The following is a 17,058-nucleotide window of genomic DNA, read 5'->3' on the forward strand; positions in this document are numbered from 1 at the left end:
TGCCTGGAACCTGTCAAGGAGGACAGTCAGCAGCCTGGTCCTATCACCAGTCCTGAACCGAAGGCATGTTGGGGTACACAGACCTTATGTCGGGGAGAAGCTTCAAGCGACCCGGCAATTAACCTGCGGAGGACAGGGCCTTTATGGACTGTCCCTACGAAGCTCAGAGACCGGGGGCACTAGCGCAACAAGGAGGATAGGGCTTTCCTAGCAAGCGGCCCACTGAAATCCCAAGCGTGAGCTCCTGAGAGCAGGTTCCTTCACTTATCCACAGTGGGGAGAGGGGCCCCGAAAGCTCCAAGCTACCGGGCCACAACGGACAATCTAAATTTTTGTGCCAGGAGAGAGGTCATGGACCACCAGGCAGTGCTGCAGGGGACGGGACCCGGACGAGATCCCCTCAAGAGACAGCGGCAGTCAGAGACTTGGTTTACCCTGTTTTCAGTGTCTGCTTCATTGCTGAGTGAGTACCCGACTGATCCCTGCCCTGCATCCCCGCATCATCATCCAGAGGCTGGGGCCTACTACTACCCGTGGAGGGTAACGTCATCTTGCTGCCCCACTCCATCATCCCAGGTACTCCCAATAGCAGCGGCGGTGCTCCCAATTACCGTACACCATAAGTGGCATCACAAACTATATCTATGCCCTGTAAATAGTCCTCTCATTCATTTGAGTGTGGCCCCTAGCCCCCGGGTCCGGAGACCCGCGAGCCACGAGTAATCATCACCCCCGGATCCGAGTGGTTCGATCCGCTGCAGGGGCGGCACACATGCACTTGTAGGCTTTTAGCAGGGTGCATGACATTCCCTTACCTACTGCTTAGGATACACTAATTCCTTCCTCCTACTCCCCTCTCTGTGGATGCAAGTCCCTGGTGCACAAGTCTATTCCATAGCACCAGGTTTGGGCAGAGTTCTATGGGGAAATGTCTTTGGAGTAAAGGCGGCGTCTTTAAGACAAAGGGCAATGTCCCCGGAGCAAGCGCGAAGTCCATGGGGCCAGAGCAGTGTCCACAGCACCGGTTCAAGTGGATTTTTCAGGTCACCAGCCCAATGTTTCCGCATGCCAAATCTCTCTTCTAACCCATTTTGCCAAAGGAAAGGAAGTTGCCTAATAATTAAGCACACCTTATATAGGGTGTTGATGTCATTGCATCACATCCCTACTCATTACAGAGATGCACATCACCTGATTTACTTAATTGGTAGTTGGCTCTCAAGCCTAAACAACTTGGAGTAGGACAACATGTATAAAAAGTAGCATGTGATCAAAATACTCATTTGCCTAATAATTCTGCACACAGTGTATTTTTTATATTAAATTGGAATTTTGTGCATCTTGTCCCTTTAGTTGGGGTTGTTGGAAATATTATTGGAGTGATGCATTCCTGCTAATTGGTTGAGTAGGTCAAGTAAATTAAAACCAATGTGGATTCAGTGCTTCTACTTGCAGTGCTTGATCAGCTCACACTGGGGGTAACAACAGCATGATCGGATGTGGTGTGCTCCGAGAATTGGCTGTATGTGGGCGGAGACCCATACTGCCCATTATGTGACTTCCATTGGGGTTTAGGTCAAGTCTGGGTCCCAAACTGAACTTTTTCAAAAGGCAGGCTGCACCCACCGAACTAAACTTACACGGGTCCGCTCATCTCTATTGCTGAGCAAAGATGAGCATTCGCAAACTTTCATACCGAATACAGGCTTTACAATAAAAACTGTGTTCAGGTTTGGGTGCTTTACGTATGCTCACCACTTGATCATGCAGCGCTGTGCTTGGGTAAGCTCGGTGCTCGGCCCAGTATGAGCCGCTTGCAGTGGTTGAACCGGAGATAAAATAAGTGTTATAGGATGTAGTGCATACAAAAAACCAGAGAGCTAATAAACCCACCCTCCCTTCCCTTGAAGTGTTCTCTTTATGGCTGGCTGTATGTGTACCGCCCCCACGTCAGCGGCCGAGCCACTCGGGTTCGGAGCCGTGGTGGTTCGAGGGGTCTCCGGATCCCGGGGGTCCACGCCGACACTCGAGTTAAAAGGGGGGTACTATGTACAGGGGGATTTTTGGAAAGTTCGTGACACCACCCACAGTGCGTGGTAATGTGAGGGACCACCGCTGCCGTTGGGGAGCCCAGTGACGATGGTGTGGCAGCCTGATGTTTAACCCCTAGGGGGTTTTGTGTCATTGAGGGATAGGTGCACGGTATTTTCAACATACTCACTCAGTCCCAGAATAACCACACCGACAACTTGTAAACCAAAGTTCCGAGCACCACCATAGTCTGCGGGAGGCACGCCTGAATCCATACCCTCGGTGTTCTTGTTGGTCTGTGGCCCTATCCCTGGCACCTTTCTTTCAATTGGACCCGTCGGTATAGAACTCTCCAAGTCCCACTCACTCGTATGGCTCACGGAGTGAGCTTGCTCTCAGGGTTCATGCGTAGGATTTCTTTGGATTGTAGTGGGAAAGTCCTATCCCATCGGTGTGCTAGTACCCCAATTTTGGAGCGGGTTGGGGATGACACTTGAAGTCTTCACCCCGTCAGGTAAATTACCGGAATGCGTGAAGCTGCTTTCTGGCCTAGGGTCCACGTATCCCGTCGTGCCCTGGCCCCTTCCCGGTGATAGCTCAAGGCTGCCGGCTGCCCTCCTCGGCAGTCCGTGCCCCTTGACACTGTCCCTTGCAACCGGGGTTCCAGCTCCTACCAGGCCCAGACCAACGTCTGCCACCTAGTACACGAGAGCCACTTCACCTCCTCTCTCCTTCACTCTCAACTCTCAACTCTCAACTGTCACTATCCTCACTTTCTCCTCACCAACTCCCGATGTCGGCGGCCCTATTCCCTTTAGGCCCCCCCAATGGTGTGTCTGGTAGGTTCAAGTGGGAAGGGTTCCTAGGATTTTTATTGGTCTAGCTGTGAATAACACCAGAGGACTGGGATCCGTTAACCAAGGAGGGTGGATACTGTGCAGAAGGGCAGGTTGCACAATACCCTGTGACGACCTGATAGGCCTGGGCGTCACATATGTGGTCTGAGATGGTCTGCCTAATCAGTGACTTCCAATGAGGTTCAGGTCTAGTACGGATCCAGAACTGAACTTTATCTAAAGTCCAGCTGAACCCACCGAACCAAACGTCAACGGCTCATCTTTACTGCTGAGGAAACCCGCTGCCTGTACATGGCTCATGAACCTGGGGCATATGAAAATGGCTTTATAACCTGCTAATGTTAATGAGATGAGGTGAATAAGCCACTATAAAAATCTTTGGAAATGGCTTATCTACTACAAGAAGAAAGATTTAATAAATTACAATTTTTTATAGAATGTTTCTTGTTCTTCTACATTTGCTGTTAGAGAACAGCTAGCATGCCCCATCCACATAACATCACTTAAAAGATTTCCCAGAGTATACCGGACAGATTTGCATACTGGACTCTACATAAAAATTATTGCTAAAACTTCTTTCTCTTTAGTCTTTATTTACAGAATACTGTAAGTGGCTTCACTATCTACCATTCTATAAAAGACAGCGAATTCCAGTTCTCAGTTAATCGATCAATTGTGTTTCTATATTACAATACTTTACCAGTATTGTTTATATAGATATGTGCTGAGAACTGCAATAAGCTACCATTTATTTTATGGGAAATTTGGAGAATGAATTCCATGCAATAAGCCCATATCCTGAATAAAGAAGTAATAGTAGGGGGTGGCTCACTCCGTGAAGTGATTCTAGCTCCCGCTGAGTCTGTCACCTCTACGGTGAGAAAGCGGGAAACAGTTTCAGAAATATTTAGACGAGGAAGCATGATCCGTGTAATATACCTTCCCCCCCATGAGAAGTCTAGCTCTGGTCAATGCTAATGAAGGCTGCCAGGGTTAATTCCCAAAGGACATGATAGGTTAATGGGTTTTGCCAGACATGTTACTTGACTGCAGGCAAAATATGCATATTATCCTTTCTACATCGCAATACTTAGGGCAAGGCTACACATGACTATTTTAGGTCTTCCCTGTACCAGTTACTAATGGCTTTCTGCAAATGATTGGGAGTTGTGCTCTAGCTATCAGACCATGGAAATAAGGATATGAAAATACATAATGGATATATACATGAAGATTATAAAATACATATAACAAAACAAAGCAAAGCTCCCTACATCCACAAGATTTCAGATAAAAGGTTGTCATAACATCTATGGGCTAGATCATGCAAAAACAGCACAGTTTTTCCACTGGTAGATCCATTCTGTCTATGTATTCTATACATTAGCCCCAATAGTTCCCTAATGTGTGACGAACAACTGAGTTCCAGTTCTGTGTGTGATCATTAGAGAAGGGATCAGGATGAATTAGAAATGGTATTAACTGCTGCGCTAAAATATGCCCAATGTAGTCATATAGTGGTGGTAAAAGGGTTGACTACTACAATTCTAGATATAAATCAATATAAATTAATACAACAGTGGATACATAGTTTTTTAGGGATCCTGTGATTATGAAGTAGTTGATATGATCCTTGGGAAGGTGCTTTGGGTCCAAAATAGGTGAAGTTCCACTAGTACGGGGAGGGTTGGAGGTAAAACTATAAGTAGAATGGTACAATTACGAATTGGGATAGAGGAAGATAATAATGTGGTTTAATACTGACCTTGCCTTTAAGTACCCGGGGAGTTCAGTATCTGGTAGTAGGTACAGGAAGAGGAGAAAGGTGTGCGGATAATTGATGGTTATCTGTGGGGAAATGGTATGAAGGGGGGGAGGGAAAAAGGGGAGGGTTAGGAAAGTTTAAAAATAATTTTTTGTGCTTTATTAATTTTTTTGTTTATTATTATTATTATTATTATTATTATTATATGAAATACAAAGTAAAGCAGTGGCGTTAAGCACCTAGTTTTTAAGTACCTGATTTTTAATCACCTGTTTTTTTAATGCCTGTTTTTTGATGACTGTCTGAACATTAGTGTCAAGGCTTAGACGCAGAAGTCCTACTGTGTCTGTCTGTGTGGGAACAAGTGGTTAACCGGCTGGGACCTATGGGCATGGCAGACAGGTCAGCGTAGTGCCATCATTAGGCTGGTGCTGCTAGTGGACTGCCTAGGTAGACACAGTGTAGGGATGGGTGTGTGGACCTTGTGACGCGAACAGGGTTCACAGTCTCCTGATCCAAGTGCTATTTAACTTGGCTCAGGTCCCTATTATTTCGGAGCCACCCCGCTCTGTATTCTCCGCCTAACCTTCGGGTTACCAGCAGCTTCTTTGCCATCTGGAGCACGGTGGACCCCGACTGGCGATTGGGATATACATCACCTTATTCTAATCCGCCAGTCCCCCCCATAACACGATCTTTCCTTAGAAGTGTGCTGTAAAGCACCGCGGGGCTAGTGACAGCGATAGGCACTCAGGTTCAAAGCGGGGGTTTGAGCAGGGGTTTGCGGTACACGTGGAGGAGAGTCCCGGACGTAAAACTCCTTCCTCCAGTGACGCGCACAGGAGGAAGTTGGGTGACATCACTCGCTAAGGGCTAAAGAAGCCCGTAAGGGACAGAATAGGAGCGCCAAACCAACACGTTTCAACGGTAGTGGGCCTTCTTCATCAGGGATAACATGTGCTTCTATAGGGAGACTTTATATAGCTATGCCAGAGTGCCAATCACTACCCATCAGTTTACCTAATTGTCCATATTGATCAGCTGGAGAAAAAGTGGGGTAATAGCCTCAAAGGATGTAAAGTGCAGTTGGCGTAAAAAATACCTAATTGGGAGACAAGAATATTGATTGTGTATTGTTTAAAACACGTTTATTTCAAATAAATCAAAACAAAAAACAAACAAAAAAAAATAAATATATATATATATATATATATATATATACTAGAAGGTGGCCCGATTCTACGCATCGGGTATTCTAGAATTTACGTATTGTGTAGTTAATGTATGATTTTTGTTATATATATATATATATATATATATATATATAGATGTTCTTGTGTGTAGTTACCAAGTGTTTGTGTAGGGCGCTGTACATGTTCTGGGTGTTGTCTGGGTGTGACGGGGGGTGAGAGCGGTGTTGTATGTGTGTTGCGTGTGTTGTGTTGTTTGTGGAGCGCTGTGTGTCTCTAGCGTTGTGTGTGTGTTGCGCGGTTTGTGTGGGTGTGGTGTGTTTTGGGGGGAGGTATGTTTTGTGCAATGTGTGTGTGTTGCGTGGTATGTGCGTATATTTATGTATGCCGCGGTGTTTGTGTGTTGGGTGTTGTGTGTGTGCAGCGTTGTCTGTGTGTGTGGGTGTCTGTGTACGGCGGTGTTTGTGGTTCCCAGTGTGTGTGTGGTGTGTTGTTTGTGTGTGTTGGGGGGAGGTGTGCACCTCCCATCGTGCTCCATCCCCCATGCTGCGCACCCCCCATCGTGCTCCATCCGCCATGCTGCGCACTCCCAAACGTGCTCCATCCGCCATGCTGCGCACTCCCAAACGTGGTCCATCTGCCATGCTGCGCACTCGCAAACGTGCTCCATCCGCCATGCTGCGCACTCCCAAATGTGCTCCATCCGCCATGCTGCGCACTCCCAAACATGCTCCATCCGCCTTGCTGCGCACTCCCAAACGTGCTCCATCCGCCATGCTGCGCACTCCCAAACGTGCTCCATCCGCCATGCTGCGCACTCCCAAACGTGGTCCATCCGCCATGCTGCGCAGTCCCAAACGTGTTCCATCCGCCATGCTGCGCACTCCCAAACGTGCTCCATCCGCCATGCTGCGCACTCCCAAACGTGCGCCATCCGCCATGCTGCGCACTCCCAAACGTGCTCCATCCGCCATGCTGCGCACTCCCAAACGTGCTCCATCCGCCATGCTGCGCACTCCCAAACATGCTCCATCCGCCATGCTGCGCACTCCCAAACATGGTCCATCCGCCATGCTGCGCAGTCCCAAACGTGCTCCATCCGCCATGCTGCGCACTCCCAAACGTGCTCCATCCCCCATGCTGCGCACCCCCCATCGTGCTCCCAGCCTCCCCCAGCATCAGCCTCCCCCTCCCAGCCTCCCCCAGCATCAGCCTCTCTCCTCCCAGCCTCCCCCAGCATCAGCCTCTCTCCTCCCAGCCTCCCTCCTCCCAGCCTCCCCCAGCATCAACCTCCCCCAGCATCAGCCTCTCTCCTTCCAGTCTCCCCCAGCATCAGCCTCCCCCAGCATCAGCCTCTCTCCTCCCAGTCTCCCTCCTCCCAGCCTCCCCCAGCATCAGCCTCCCCCAGCATCAGCCTCCCCCAGCATCAGCCTCTCTCCTTCCAGCCTCCCCCAGCATCAGCCTCCCCCAGCATCAGCCTCTCTCCTCCCAGCCTCCCCCAGCATCAGCTTTACCCTCCCAGCCTCCCCCAGCATCAGCCCCCCCAGCAGCAGCCTCTCTCCTCCCAGCCTCCCCCAGCATCAGCCTCCCCCTCCCAGCCTTCCCCAGGATCAGCCTCTCTCCTCCCAGCCTCTCTCCTCCCAGCCTCCCTCCTCCCAGCCTCCCTCAGCATCAGCCTTCCCCTCCCAGCCTCCCTCAGCATCAGCCTTCCCCAGCATCAGCCTCTCTCCTCCCAGCCTCCCCCAGCATCAGCCTCTCTCCTTCCAGCCTCCCTCAGCATCAGCCTCCCCCTCCCAGCCTTCCCCAGGATCAGCCTATCTCCTCCCAGCCTCCCCCTCCCAGCCTCCCTCAGCATCAGCCTTCCCCTCCCAGTCTCCCCCAGCATCAGCCTCCCCCTCCCAGCCTTCCCCAAGATCAGCCTCTCTCCTCCCAGCCTCCTCCAGCACGCCGTGCTCCTCTGCCGACACTCACAGATCCGATCGCATACACTCACACACACCCGATCGCATACACTCACACACACCCGATCGCATACACTCACACACACCCAATCGCATACACTCACACGCACCCGATCGCATACACTCACACACACACACACTGACGATATCGCACATCCACGCTCACACTCACAACATCCGGAGATAGCACATGCTTCTGGCCATGTGATCCTCCGGCAGGTCCTGGAAGGTCACAACAGCACAGTATCGAGGCCGAGAAGCAAGCGATATCGCCGGATGCTGTGAGTATGTGGATGCGATGTGATGTGTGTGTGAGGTGTGTGTGAGAGTGAGTGTGAGCCAGTGTACACTGGTAACTATGATACACATCGGGTAACCAAGGGACCTTAGTTACCCGATGTGTATAATGGTTACCAGCGTTCACGGCCTCCGTCAAGATCCCAGCATCGCAAGGTTATGTCTGGCGCTGCTGGGATCGTGGCGGAGCCGGTGTACACTGGTAACTATGATACACATCGGGTAACCAAGGGACCTTAGTTACCCGATGTGTATAATGGTTACCAGCGTTCACGGGCTCCGTCAAGATCCCAGCATCGCAAGGTTATGTCTGCGATATCACAGGATGTTGTGAGTGTGTGGATGTGATGTGTGAGGTGTGTGTGAGAGGGAGTGTGATCTGATGTGTGTGTGTGTACTCACCTGGGAGTCGGAGCTCCGTGTCAGTTGGGCCAGAGCGAGTGTGCATTGCGTGAGGGGGGCGGGGCCTGCAGAGAGCCGGGGCGAGAGGCCAATCCGTGTGGGGGGGCGGGGCCATGGCGAGCCCAGCGGCCAATCAGCTTTGTGTCACCGTAAGGACACAATTTTGGAGCATGACAGACAGACAGAATAAGGCAATTATAGATATATATATATATATATATATATATATATATATACACATACACAAGTGTATACAAATATGAAGAAATATATAAAGATGATAAAATATATACAAAATATATATATATATATATATATATATTATATATATATATATATATATATATATATATATAAAAGTGCAAGAGAAAACAAAAAATGTAAACATCCACAAAAATGTACAAAAAATGTACAAGAAGTGTAAAGAAAAAAAACAAATATATATTAGAAAAAAACAGAATGAAACAGGGGTTCCCTTGCTGGTTTCCCACGCTGGTATTAACCTGATTTTAAACCGTACTGGCAGCACCTGTACAATGTGAACAGGTGGGTATCTGGATGGTGTATAAATATGAGAAAAAATTCCAGCCGCACACTGTGAAAAAACAAAATATATTCTACCTTATACATAAATGGAGGTATTTAGAATATTATAATGGCCATTGCAATACCAGCCCTGCGCCCCTTCACGGCAACATCCTTTGCTGGGTCCTACACTACACTGCATCTTCTCTGGGTTTTAAAAACCTACAAGATCAGCTGGTAAACAAAAAGGAGGCTAATGAAGCAGCCAGGAGCTGGAGTGCAAATCCAGCAAACAGAGCACCACCCCCTGTTATATGCATTATACAATAGAAAAAAACAGAATTAACCCCTTCACGACCATGGACGGATATATCCGTCATGGAGCATGTCCCGTTAAGCCCCGCCCCCTGCAACAGCTGACATGTGTGCCTGCTAGCCGCGGGTGGAATCGCTTCCACCCGTGGCCATTAAAACCCCTTAAATCTTGCTGCCAAAGTCTGGCAGCAAGATCTAAATGCGCGCGGCCATGTTTTTTACTTACTGCCGCCCCCACCGGAAGTCACGTGCGTGATCACGTGACTATCGGTGGTTGCCATCGTAGCACAGGGTCATGTGATGACGCCTGCAGCTACAAAGTTTCACTTTCGTTTTCCCTCGGCCGAGAGCAGAGGGAAAAAGAAAGTGACTGTATCTGCTGTTTATGGCCCCCTTCACACGTCCGTGAAACACGTGCGTGTTTGGTCCGTGTCCGTATGTACCAGAGACACGGACAAACGTGGACCATTGTTATTCAATGTCTGTGTATACACGTACGTTTTTCCATACGCTCCGTATGTCCGTGTGCGTGACACGTATGTGTATCCGTGCCTCACGGATGCTTGTCCGTTTTTGGCACGGAACACGCACACGCGCATCCAATGATAGTCTATGGGTGCGTGAAAACACGTACGTGACACGGATGCATCTACGTGTGGTCCGTGTCCGTTTTTTCAACTTTGCTTGTAATTAATGTATCTCTTTATTGCCAGGTGTCTTCAATTTACTTTGAGCTGTATTTAATGTCATTTTGCAGCCTGCAGGCATTAAGGAAGGAGTGTGAGGCTTCATTTGAGCGTTTGTTCAGCTTGTTTTTGGTTTAGTGCTTGAAAAACTCAACAAGACCCAGTATGGAAGCACACCAAAAAAACCAAATCCGGATTAGTGGCTCATTAAGTTGGAAAATGTTAATTAACACCAGCATCAACACATTGAATCATTAATGTGATGACAATCCACAGAAAAACGTTCTTGAAAAACGGATGGCAAACGCTAGTGACACGGATCACACACGGACTCTAAAAACGGACAAACGGATGAATCATACGGACATACGGAGACAACACGGATGTTACACGGAACAAGAATACGGATGAAAAAACGGACAACGGACATGAAAAACGGACCGTGAAACACGTGCGTGATTTTAACGGACGTGTGAAGGGGGCCTATAGCTGTATAGCTGGGATCAGCAGATAGATAATAGCGATCAGATTGCTGATCGCTATAGACCCCTAGGGGGACCAGTAAAATAAAAAAAAAGTTTTAAAAAATAAAAAAAAAAAAAAAACCTAAAAGTTCAAATCACCCCCCTTTCCCCCCATTGAAAATTAAAGGGTTAAAAAATAAATAAATATACACATATTTGGTATCGCCACTTTCAGAAATGCCCAATCTATCAAAATATAAAATCAATTAATCTGATTGGTAAACGGCGTAGTGGCAAAAAAATTCCAAACGCCAAAATTACGTTTTTTGGTCGCCGCAAGTTTTACGCAAAATGCAATAACAGGCGATCAAAACGTAGCATCTGCACAAAAATGGTACCATTAGAAACATCAGCTCGAGACACAAAGAATAAGCCATCATTGAGCCACAGATCCCAAAAAATAAGAACGCTACGTGTTTCGGAAAATGGCGCAAAACGTGCGCCACTTTTATTGGACAAACTTGTGAATTTTTTTAACCCCTTAGATACAAGTAAACCTATACATTTTTGGTGTCTACAAACTCGCACCGACCTCAGGCATCATACCCATACATTAGTTTTACCATATAGTGAACACCGTGAATAAAACATCTCAAAAACTATTGTGCCATCACACTTTTTTTGCAATTTTTCCGCATTTGGAATTTTTTTGCTGTTTTCCAGTACACCATATGGTAAAACTTATGGTTTCATTTAAAAGTACAACTTGTCCCGCAAAAAAAAAGCCCTCATATGGCAAGATTGACGGAAAAATATAAAAGTTACAGCTCTCGAAAGAAGGGGAGCAAAAAACAAAAACGCAACAACGGAAAGTGCCCCGGTGCTAAAGGGGTTAAACTGCTGGGTTCTAGACTACAGTGTAGTGTACGACCCAGCAAAGGATGTTGCCGTGAAGGGGCACTGGGCTGGTATTACAATGGCCATTATAATATTCTAAATACCTCCATTTATGTATAAGTTAGAATTTTTTTTGGTTTTTCACAGTGTGCGGCAGGAATTTTTTCTCATATTTATACACCATCCAGATACGCACCTGTTCACATTGTAAAGGTGCTGCCAGTACGGTTTGAAGTCAGGTTAGTACCAGCGTGGGAAACCAGCAAGGGAACCCCTGTTTCATTCTGTTTTTTTCTATTGTATAATGCATATAACAGGGGGTGGTGCTCTGTTTGCTGGATTTGCACCCCAGCTCCTGGCTGCTTCATTAGCCTCCTTTTTGTTTACCAGCTGATCTTGTAGGTTTTTAAAACCAAGAGAAGATGCAGTGTAGTGTAGGACCCAGGAAAGGAGGGTGCCGTGAAGGGGTGCTGGGGTAGTATTACAATGGCAATTATAATATTCTAAATACCTCCATTTATGTATAAGGTAGAATTTATTTTGTTTTTTCACAGTGTGCGGCTGGAATTTTTTCTCAGATATATACAGTATATATATATATATATATATATATATATATATATATACACTGTGTGCAGAATTATTAGGCAAATGAGTATTTTGATCACATGATAATTTTTATACATGTTATCCTGCTCCAAGCTCTATAGGCTTGAGAGTCAACTACCAATTAAGTAAATCAGGTGATGTGCATCTCTGTAATGAGGAGGGGTGTAGTGTAATGACTAGAGTTGAGCGCGGTTCGTGGTTCGTGGTTCTCCAGTTCGCGGTTCGAGTGATCTTGGGGTGTGTTCTAGATAGAACTAGAAATCGAGCTTTTTGCTAAAAGTTTGTTAGCTCGAGTTACGTTCGAGAACGGTTCTATCAGCAAGAAGCCTAGCTAATTACTAGCTGGCTTTTCACTGTAATAGTGTGAGTCACTCTGTGATTCACACTATTATCAAATTTCAGCGTATAGTGTGCGGGGGCTGCGCGTTTAGATAATTGTTGCTGGGATAATGGCGATCACCATTTTTTTTTTCTTCCTTCCCTAAGCGCGCGTGTGGTGGGGCGGGCCAGAATGTCAGCCAATCTCAGACACACACATGGCTAAGTGTACTTTTTGCCAGACAAGCAAGGGCATGTGTCATAGGCTGTCCATGTCACATGTCCTTGCATTGTAAAAACGAACATTTTCCCTCAGGAGGCCATTATGTGCCTTCTGCATCTGGGTGTCAGTCACCGCTCAGACAGCTCCTGTCGCCGGTCCTGCTGTGTACGCTATACACACAGCGCTCTACTCATGACTGCCCTACTGCAGAGGCTTTCTTCATATTGTCAGCAGAATCCCCCACCCCAAACCCCCCTTTTTCCCAACCGCTAATAAAAACACAACACCCTCCTTTGGATAAATTGGCCAAATCGGCCCGGTTTATTAACAAACATTATAACAGATAATAAATAACCATTTTGCCAATGCAAGGGCGGTTCTTGGAGCCCCAAAACCTGGCGGACACCAAATATTGTTACCAAACCATCCGGCATATTTTGCCCCCAGCCGCGCCTACAAGCTCGGGGGCACCACCTTTGCCGGAAAACAGTGTCCCTAACCGACTCTCAGGGGACCCCACCCCTGGAGAGCCCCCCCAAGTCCGCCAGGCAATTACCATACCAGAATAAACAAAGGGGGGTGGTCCCCCATCTATCCGATGTACCACCCCCCACCCCGAATTTCCACCGACTCCAAGAACCCCCCTCGCCACCGCTCGCCGAAATGACTCGAACCCGAATATAAAATTAAATGAACCTCGACTCCACCGTCTTCTCCGACAAAGATTAAACATATATGTATAGGGCGGGAGGGCGGGACCTTCTCTAATGGTACCTCGCGCCGAAGTAGTGCCCCCCCCCCTTTCTCCCTGGACATATATACAGCCCCCACCCTGTCCCCTCCCCTGGCCCTATAGATCCACCCCCCCTAAACTCTTGACCCCGCAAAAGCCCGCTCTTTCTACAGAAAAACATTAACCCCTTGCTGCCCTGCAAAGGTGAGTCATGGGTCACTACGCCCATAGCTCTGCCCTGGCTCCGTTCAGCCTTGACTGCCCTACTGCAGAGGCTTTCTTCATATTGTCAGCAGAATCCCCCACCCCAAACCCCCCTTTTTCCCAACCGCTAATAAAAACACAACACCCTCCTTTGGATAAATTGGCCAAATCGGCCCGGTTTATTAACAAACATTATAACAGATAATAAATAACCATTTTGCCAATGCAAGGGCGGTTCTTGGAGCCCCAAAACCTGGCGGACACCAAATATTGTTACCAAACCATCCGGCATATTTTGCCCCCAGCCGCGCCTACAAGCTCGGGGGCACCACCTTTGCCGGAAAACAGTGTCCCTAACCGACTCTCAGGGGACCCCACCCCTGGAGAGCCCCCCCAAGTCCGCCAGGCAATTACCATACCAGAATAAACAAAGGGGGGTGGTCCCCCATCTATCCGATGTACCACCCCCCACCCCGAATTTCCACCGACTCCAAGAACCCCCCTCGCCACCGCCACCACGAGCATTACCTGACACCTCATAATGCGAGTCACCCCACCAAAATGAGTGCCCACTCCACACCTTCCTGAATGCCCAAGGCCCACAAATCAATACCCACGGCAGTCAGGTGCACACCATCTGATCGCCAAAAATTCCCCTCCCCCGACTCCAAGTCCCTGTGCCGAACCACAACTCCTCCATTCCTGGCCACAAAATTCCCAACCACCCTGTTGACCTTTATTCTGGTCTTGTCGATCCCCTCCAGGGACCGAGCCCCCCGCCAAACCTTTCTGGGAACAATGTCCGACCAAACCACCCTCAGCTTAGGACAAACTGACCAAAGGCGGAGCAGGTCATACCGTATATCCCGAATCAACTCCCGACAGGGGCGGGCCCCTAAATCGTTTCCCCCAATGTGCAACACCAGCACATCCGGGGTGCGATCCAATCGAGCGAACCGGTGAAAATCAACCAACACCTGCCGCCAGCGCATGCCCCTCACCCCGATCCAACGTACGATTACCTCGTCTCTGGACCAACCCAACTGCCGACCATTGCGCCGCACATCAGCTCTCAGTGCCCCCCAATAAACAAATGAATGGCCGAAAATCCAGACCAGGGGCGCACCACCTATAAAAGGAAACAAAAACCAGAAAAGAGGGGGGGGGGGGAGGGTACAACAACCACAAGTCAGACACACTCCAGGAACTGCCATTAACTTGAGAACAACATTACAAATTATTTTTCTTTTTTTTTTTTTTTTTTTTTATATATAAATACACCACTACACCAGACTAGCCACGACTTTTACAACAAATGGGGGCGGACGTACAGCCTGAACCTCCTCGACTCCCACCTGCCTATCCTCTTCACTGTCTCCGCTGGAAGCCCCCACCTATCTGCCTCCGTCGCCGCCCCAATGCGAAAAGAGTGGGCTGAAAACTTGTCCGCCTCCAACCCCAACCTCTCCAGGCATCTCCGAAAGACTGCCACAAACTGGTACCTGGACAAAAACGATCCGTCCTGATGCTTCAACAACGGGCCCATACGGCCAGGCCCCAATTCTAAGTACTGTTTAAAACAAGAGACAGGGCACATCAAGGCCCCCGCCAATGCCCATAAAGTGACCCTTCTTCCCCGACCAAGTTGATCCGTCTTAGACCGCCGGATCCAAAATTCCACAGAGTCTCCCAAATCAACTGTGTCTTCTCCCAAAACGCCCCCCCCCACGGGACGATGCTGGGGACACCAATTCGCCTATCCTCGTAGCTCCGAAGAAAGCCCAGGAAAACGCCAACCGAAACAAAACCAATTCAAAATAGGAAACACACACTCGCTCCAGCTGCACACCCAGCTCTTCCAGCAGCTGGAATGACACCGGCCTCCGACTGTCCAGTCTATGAAGCCCCTTCCTCAAGCCCCTCACAGCTTGTCGAACCAAAAAATTCTTTGTTATGTCAACCATCCCCCGCAATTTACAACCAAACGCAACCCCTGCCATAAACCGATTAACCCTGGAAAAAGACCACTTACCGGAAGCCATCCGGCACATCCAACAAAGCAAAGCGCCTACAGAATCCTCGGCAGACTCCCCCGCCCCAAATTCCTGCCTCCAATTTGTCCATTCCATCCAAGCTGCTTCATATGCAGCCCACGTGCCAGGGGCCAATGATGCTCTGATCAACGAACTCGCCTCTCGAACACCAATTCCAAGAGCTCCGCCGGCCAGATGCTGCCAGCGGACTCCGCTTCCGGTGCCAGGCTCCAAAAACGATCCCACTGCAAGCGAGAAAGGGAATCAGCAATGGCGTTCTCAACCCCCGGCACATGCACTGCCACAACCCACGCATTAAGACAAAGGCACCGCAACACAAAGTACCGCAACAAGCGGACAACCGGAGGAGACGCGCCCGACAGGTTATTAATTGCCATGACTACTGACATATTGTCACAGTGAAAACGAATTTTTCTGTCGCTGAAATGCTCTCCCCAAACGGACAACGCCACCACAATCGGAAAAAACTCCAACAAAGTCAAATTCCGTGTAAACCCTGCTTCATGCCAAGCCGCGGGCCACTCTCCCACGCACCATCTGCCGCCGAAGTAAGCTCCAAAGCCCTTACCCCCCGCGGCATCGGTGAAGAGCTCACAATCAAAATCATCTAAGACTTCCGCAATCATTAGCGACCGGCCATTGTACTTCTCTAAAAAACTGCCCCATACCGCCAAATCCTCCCTAAGGTCCCGAGTCAACCTTATGTAATGCCTTGGGGAGCGCACTCCAGCGGTCGCCGACGCCAACCTTCTTGAGAAAACGCGGCCCATGGGCATGATGCGGCAAGCAAAATTAAGCTTGCCCAACAAAGACTGGAGGTCCCTCAACTGGATTTTTCTAAGACGCGCAGCCGATCCCACCTCTGCCCGCAAAGCTGAGATCTTTTCTTCAGGCAGCCTGCACTCCATCAACACAGTATCAATAGTGATACCCAAAAAATTCAGACAAGTACACGGGCCTTCCGTCTTATCCTGAGCCAAGGGGACCCCGAACCGGCCAGACAACCACTCCATAGTCCCCAACAACGTCTGACACACTGCCGACTCAGCGGGGCCGATAAACAAAAAATCGTCAAGATAATGGATCGCCGACGAGAGCTGCGCCACATCACACACTGCCCATTCTAAAAAGGAACTAAACGCTTCAAAATAAGCGCAAGAAATGGAACACCCCATTGGTAAGCAACGATCAACAAAATAGGAACCGTCCCAAAAACAACCCAACAGTCGCATACTCTCAGGATGCACCGGCAGCAAGCGGAATGCCGACTCGATGTCAGTCTTCGCTAACAATGCTCCCCGACCACATTTCCGAACCCAGCTGACGGCTGCGTCAAACGAGGTATAAACCACCGCACAGAGGTCTGGGTCAATACCATCATTCACCGACAAACCCTTGGGGAACGACAAATGCTGAATGAGCCGAAATTTGTTCGGCTCCTTCTTTGGGACGACCCCTAACGGAGATACTACCAAATTGGGGATGGGGGGGATGCAAACGGACCCGCCATCCGCCCACAAGCAACCT

The sequence above is a fragment of the Anomaloglossus baeobatrachus genome, chromosome 9 (assembly GCF_048569485.1).
Source record: "Anomaloglossus baeobatrachus isolate aAnoBae1 chromosome 9, aAnoBae1.hap1, whole genome shotgun sequence".
Lineage (NCBI taxonomy): Eukaryota > Metazoa > Chordata > Amphibia > Anura > Aromobatidae > Anomaloglossus > Anomaloglossus baeobatrachus.